The 6,410-nt window shown below is 43.9% G+C and overlaps 1 protein-coding gene across 4 annotated transcripts in view; it reads right to left on the bottom strand.

Annotated features, from left to right (window-relative positions):
* Positions 1-6,410, bottom strand: part of BMP1 (bone morphogenetic protein 1) — a 57,955-nt gene that overhangs the window by 28,590 nt on the left and 22,955 nt on the right. The window lies entirely within an intron of this gene.

Here is a 6,410-nt window from a genome sequence, read left to right as displayed (position 1 = left end):
CAAGTTTGGAAACTTCAGCACCCTTCCTTCTTTTCTTTAATTCTTCCCTGAGTTTAAATGTTTGTATCTGGGGCACCTTTTATTAGTTGTGGGACTCTGAGGTATAATTGAGTAAGATCATGTCTTAAAAAGTTCATTCTATTAATCACTCTTGACACTCTTGATTAATATTATTAAAAGCTGAGCATTATTATTATAAAATAATTTCTGGCATTTTGAAAAAAGAGTTGAAAATCTTTTGTAGCTCTGGTTAAGGGGCTAGTATCTTTTTTTTTTTTTTAGAAATAGTCCATCATTTTAGAAAAGGACCAAATAGGGTGAGGGAGATAGCATAATGGTTATGCAAAGAGACTTTCTTTTATTTATTTATTTTCCCTTTTGTTGCCATTGTTGTTTTTTATTATTGTTGTAGTTAATAATGTCATTATTATTAGATAGAACAGAGAGAAATGGAGAGAGGAGGGGGACACAGGGAGGGGGAGAGAAAAGGTAAACACCTGCAGACCTGCTTCACTGCCTGTGAAGCTACTCCCCTGCAGGTGGGGAGCTGGGGGCTAGAACTGGGATCCTTACACCAGTCCTTGTACTTCGCGGCAAAGAGACTGTCATGCCTGAGGTTCCGAAGTCCCAGGTTCAATCCCCCACACTACCATAAAACAGAGTTGAGCAGTGCAATGGTAAAACTAAACAAAATGAAACCAGACCACAGATGGTCATGGAGAGAATGACAAAGTGCAAGCAGTCACATGACATCAAAGCTGACCCACCGTGTATCTCTGGCATCACCTTCCTGTCCTCAACTAGCTTGCTCCTTTTTCTCTTCACTGGACATGTTGATTCCAGCTTTTTTTTTTCCTCCAGGGTTATCGCTGGGGCTCGACGCCTGCACTACAAATCCACTGCTCCTGGAGGCCATTTTTCCCATTTTGTTGTCCTTATTGTTATTGTTGGATAGGACAGAGAGAAATCGAGACAGGAGGGGAATACAGATGGGGGAGAGAAAGATAGACACCTGCAGACCTGCTTCACCACTTGTGAAGCGACTCCCCTGCAGGTGGGGAGCCACGGGGCTCAAACTGGGATCCTTAAGCTGGTCCTTGTGTTTTCTGCCATGTGCACTTAACTCACCTGGCCCCGATTCTATCTTTTGATCTACTCTGCACTAGGACTGGGACAGCCAATATGGCTGGAGAAAAGAAATGCAAGCATGATAGTAGCCTCATCTGAAGTCTAAAATCACTCATCTGGCCCAGGCCATCTATATACCCTCTTCGCACCCTCTCTTCCCCCTCGTTCCTCTCAGTCCTAGTCCCACTGCCATCTACCCCAAGACTAGAGCAATAGCCCCTGACCTTGCTCAACATAACAGACTTTTAAAAAAATTTTAAATATTCATTTATTGTGGACCAGGAGGTGACATGATAGGTAAAAAGCAGGACTCTCAAGTATGAGATCCAAATTCAAACCTGGTATCACATATGCCTGAGAGATACTCTGGTTTTTATACTCTCTTTCTCTCATAAAAAAAAAAAAAAAAAAAAAAAAACCTTGGAAGTCAGGCGGCTGCGCAGCGGGCTAAACGCACATGGCACAAAGCACAAGGGCCGGCATAAGCATCCCAGTTCAAGGCCCCAGCTCCCCGCCTGCAGGGGAGTTGCTTCACAAGCGGTGAAGCAGGTCTGCAGGTGTCTATCTTTCTCTCCCCTTCTCTGTCTTTCCCTTCTCTCTCGATTTCTCTCTGTCCTATCCAACAATGACATCAATAACAACAATAATAACTACAACAATAAAACAACAAGGGCAACAAAAGGGAATAAATAAATATTTTTTAAAAAACTTAAAAAATGGGAGTCGGGCTGTAGCGCAGCGGATTAAGCGCAGGTGGCGCAAAGCACAAGGACCGGCATAAGGAACCCGGTTTGAACCCCGGCTCCCCACCTGCAGGGGAGTCGCTTCACAGGCGGTGAAGCAGGTCTGCAGGTGTCTATCTTTCTCTCCTCCTCTCTGTCTTCCCCTCCTCTCTCCATTTCTCTCTGTCCTATCCAACAATGACAACAACAATAATAACTACAACAATAAAACAACAAGGGCAACAAAAGGGAATAAATAAATTAAATAAATATTTTTAAAAATTATACAAAAAAATAATAAAATAAAAAAACTTAAAAAATAACACCTGCCAAATGGAAGCTTCATAAGCTATGAAGCAATGCCACAAGTGCCTCTCTTTTTCTCTCCCTATCTATCTTCCTCCCTTTGATTTCTCTCTGTCTCTGTCCCATAAATATATAAACAAGAAACATTAGACACTTAAAAAAAACTTTTTTTATTTAGAAAGAGCAGGGAGTGGCTGGGGTGGAGGTGGGGGGGGGGGGGGGGGGGGGGGGAAAGATCAGGTGTCAAGCCCCTGATCCCCACCTGCAGAGGGAAAGCTTCACAAGCTTCACAAGCTTTGAAGCTGTGCAGCAAGTCTCTCTCTTTTTCTCTCACTTTCTATTCCTCCTCCCATCTCAATTTCTCTCTGTCTTGTCAAAGAAAAGAAAAGAAGAAGAGGAGGAGGAGGAAGAAGACGACAACTTCCAGAAGCAGTGGATTCATTGTGTAGGCACTGAGCACCAGTGATAAACCTGGTGGCAATTAAAAAGAAGAAGAAAAAGAAAGGAGAATGAGAAACAGAAGAGACATCTCAAAAATACTCACTCCTCAGGAAAAAAAAAAGACACTAGCTCCTTAACCAGAGCTACAAAAGATTTTCAATTCTTTTTTCAAAATGCCAGAAGTTGTTTTATAATAATAATGCTCAGCTTTTAATAATATTAATCAAGAGTGCTTAATATTATTAAGTGATTAATATTATCAAGAGTCCTACATTTGTAATGCTTTGATGTGGCAGGCGTGAGCTCTACCAGGTGAGCTCTCTTGGACCCTATTTATTATTTATTTTTATGAAAAAGAGAGAAGCTAGAGCACTGTTCAGTCACATATGGTGTCACATGTGGTGGGGATCAGAGCTGGGCCCAATTTCAGGCTTGCAAAGCACAAACTATCTTCTGAGACAATATCCCCCTCCCCCACTACCAATCCTCTAGTCCATATAACTCGGAGTGAAACCCCAAGTCCTGGTCAGGATCTCAAAGCCATTTATGACCTGAGTGAGCCTCTGCTATCTCCCTGACCAATCTCCAGCCACTCTGTGGACCATGGAGCTGAGCCTGCTTCTGCCTGGGGGATTGAGGGGGGAGGGGTAGGCACAGAGCTGGCTCTTGCCTGTGGAAGGGGGGGAACAAAGGAGCCAGCTCCTCATCCCAGCATAACACTGGCTGCCTGCTCTGCATCTGCTGCCTGGAAGCACCCCCCCCCCCCCCAGGTCTCTGCCTGGAGTTGCTTGCTTCCTGTTTTCCCTTCCAACTTAACTTCAAAGGCCATCTCACATGGAGCTGAAGTCCCCACCTTACCCCTTCACCTTCTGCTGCTGATTTCCTCCATAGCATACCATCTGACCTGTGCCTCGACATGTTTGTTTGCTCATTGTCTGCTGCCTCTCACCACCCAAATGTCAACTCCTGACTCAAGACACTGTGAAACTTTGGGTACATGGCACATAGTAGTAGCTGATTAAATACTTGTTGACTAGATTTTTTTCTAAATATGTATTTATTCATTAGCATGAAAGAGAGAGAGAGAACACACCAGAGCATCAATCTGGCATATGTGATGTCAGGGATTGAACTCAGGACCCCATGTGTCTAACATTCTAGCCACTACACTACTCCTTAGACAGCTAAATATATTTAATTTATCTTTTATGTGGCACTGGGGGATGAACAAAGAGACTTTTGCAGAGTGACATTGCCAAGTGGTTTCTCCAGTCCAGTTTTTTTTTCATTCCATATTCTACATAAAGTGGGGGTGGGGAGGAGAGGAGAAGGAAAGACTATCAGAATGAGAGAGAAGAGAAAGGCAAAGATACCAAAGCATCACTCTACCAACCATGGGGTTCCCTTGATGTTATCCATTGTGCTCCCATGTGGTGCTGTCGATTGAACCCGGGGCCTCCTGCAAAGGAAGACTTGCACTCTATCTACTGAGCTCTCTCCCAGCCTGAACAGAATCCTGCTTTGTGGAGTTTATCCTACAGACACACCTGCCCAAGAATATTAAAGATGTCAACTTCAAGATATTTATTGCAGTACTCTGAGCAATAGTGAGAACTTGGAGAAACTTAAATCAAACATCCATCAGTAGAGACCTGCTGGGGACGACCAGATAATTAAATGTAGCAAAATCAAGATAACAAGATGTTAAGCAGACTTGGAGACGGTTGAGGCAGATCTAAATGTGTTAACATGGATAATGGCCAGGATTTATTATTATAGGTATGTTGTTCTTTTTGTTTATACTCTCTCTCTCTCTCTCTCACACACACACACACACACACACACACACACACACACACACACACACACACACACACACCTAGAAAGACCTGGAAGGGTCTACACACATGTACAGATGCAGACCTACCTCTGGGGTGTGGGGCTGGAGAAGCATCAAGACGAGATCAACCACTTTGTATCTGAAACCCTTACACTGTTTAAACATTTTACAACATGAAAATATGGTCTCTATAACTCACAAACAACTTTTAAAATAGCTTCTGGGGGGCTGGGTGGTAGTGCATCTGGTTGAGTGCTCTAGTTATCATGTGCAAGAACCCTGGTTCAAGGCTTCAGTCTATATCTGCAGGGGAAAGCTTCAGAGGGGTGAACCATTATTGCAGGTGTCTCTCTTTCTCCCTCATTCTCTATCTTCTCTTTCCTTCTTGATTGTTCTCTGTCTACCAACTAATTAACTAAATAAAATGTTTTTAATGTTTTACTTTTTTAAAAAATTTCTTTATTGATAAAATGTTTTTTAAAGTAGCTGCTGGATGAAAGGAATATAGAGAGCTAAGGAGGGCAGCCTGGCTCTTCATCTTATACCCTTCACCACTGCCCACCAGGCTGCCTGAGCCTGCCAATCAGTTTTGTTCAGCAGCAGTGCTAAGAACCTTCCTCCTTGGAACAGCTCTGGCTTCAGTCTCAGTAAGTCCAGAGTCTCCAAAGGAGAAACCACACCCAGTGGGTGGAACCCTAAAGGACCCCCTGAAGGAGGTTCCAGGGCAGGAGGGAGGCTCACTCAGCAGAGAGGGGCTTGTGCTGGTGGTTAGGGGAGTCCTGCCAAGAGGCAGAGCAAGGCACTATCCAGAGTGGAGATGTCTAATTAAGAGCTGTAGAAACTGCTCTCCTGTGGAAACAGCTGTGCTCTCTGGTGGCAGAGCAACACCATTTGCCAAAGAAAACCTGCCAAACTCTGCCATGGCTGGCTACTCAGGGCCTGTGGCTTGACTTCTTTGAGCTCCTGTGTCTTTGAACAATGGATGTGGTAATGTCTCCCCTGGAAAGTGTGGGGGGGGGGTAGATGAAATTAAGGTTCAGAGTCTCTAGATAAATCATGGATGTGAGGGTATCCACCTCTGTTGAGTGCTTTGCCATGTGTGTGATCCAAGTTCAAGTCCAGCCTTTGAGAAAAGCTTTGGTGCAGTGGTCTCTCTCTGTTTCTCTCTCTCTCTGCTTTTCTGTCTCATTGCCTCTATCTAAATAATAATAATGATGATGATGATGATGATGATGATGATGATGATGATAAGGTGGGCAGTGGCACACAAGGTTAAGTGCACATATGAAGTATGAAGCACAAGGACCCGTGCAAGGATCCTGGTTCAAGCCCTCGGTTCTCCACCTACAAGAGGGTTGCTTCACAAGCAGTGAAGCAGGTCTGCAGGTTTCTTTCTCTCTCCCTCTCTATCTTCCTATCCCTCTTGATTTCTCTCTATCTTATCCAGTAACATGGAAAAAATGGGCGCCAGGAGCAGTGGCTTTGTAGTGCAGACACTGAGCCCAGCGATAACCCTGGTGGCAAAAAAAAAAAAAAAGTAATAGCATGGGTACCTGGCTTATGGAACTTAGGGGAATTAAATTAATAGATGTAAGGTTTATAACAGTGGCAGACAAGTACATGTGTCATAACCCAACATATGTGTCGCACATATATATATGGCAGTGCACAATACTCAATAAATGTTCATTTCACTCTTGGGAGCCAAGTTTAAGGTAGTTTGACATCTGAAAGGTACTCCTGGAGAAGAGGGAGGCAAATGGGGCACTAGGGAAGGGGATCTGGTTTACTCATTTAATAGGTTAAGAACATAGAAATGACAATAGCAGTTACTGTTGATTGAATTTCACTACTTCGGGCCTGAGAGGTGGCTCAGTCATATAGAATATCTGTCTTCCATGCTTGAGGCCCTGGGTTCTATTCCCAGCACCATAGACAATACCAGGGGCCAAAACAGGTGGTTTTCCATGCAT

This window comes from Erinaceus europaeus, chromosome 19 (genome assembly GCF_950295315.1).
Source record: "Erinaceus europaeus chromosome 19, mEriEur2.1, whole genome shotgun sequence".
NCBI lineage: Eukaryota > Metazoa > Chordata > Mammalia > Eulipotyphla > Erinaceidae > Erinaceus > Erinaceus europaeus.
Note: the sequence above shows the minus strand (reverse complement) of the source record. Positions and strands in the feature narration are given on the sequence as shown.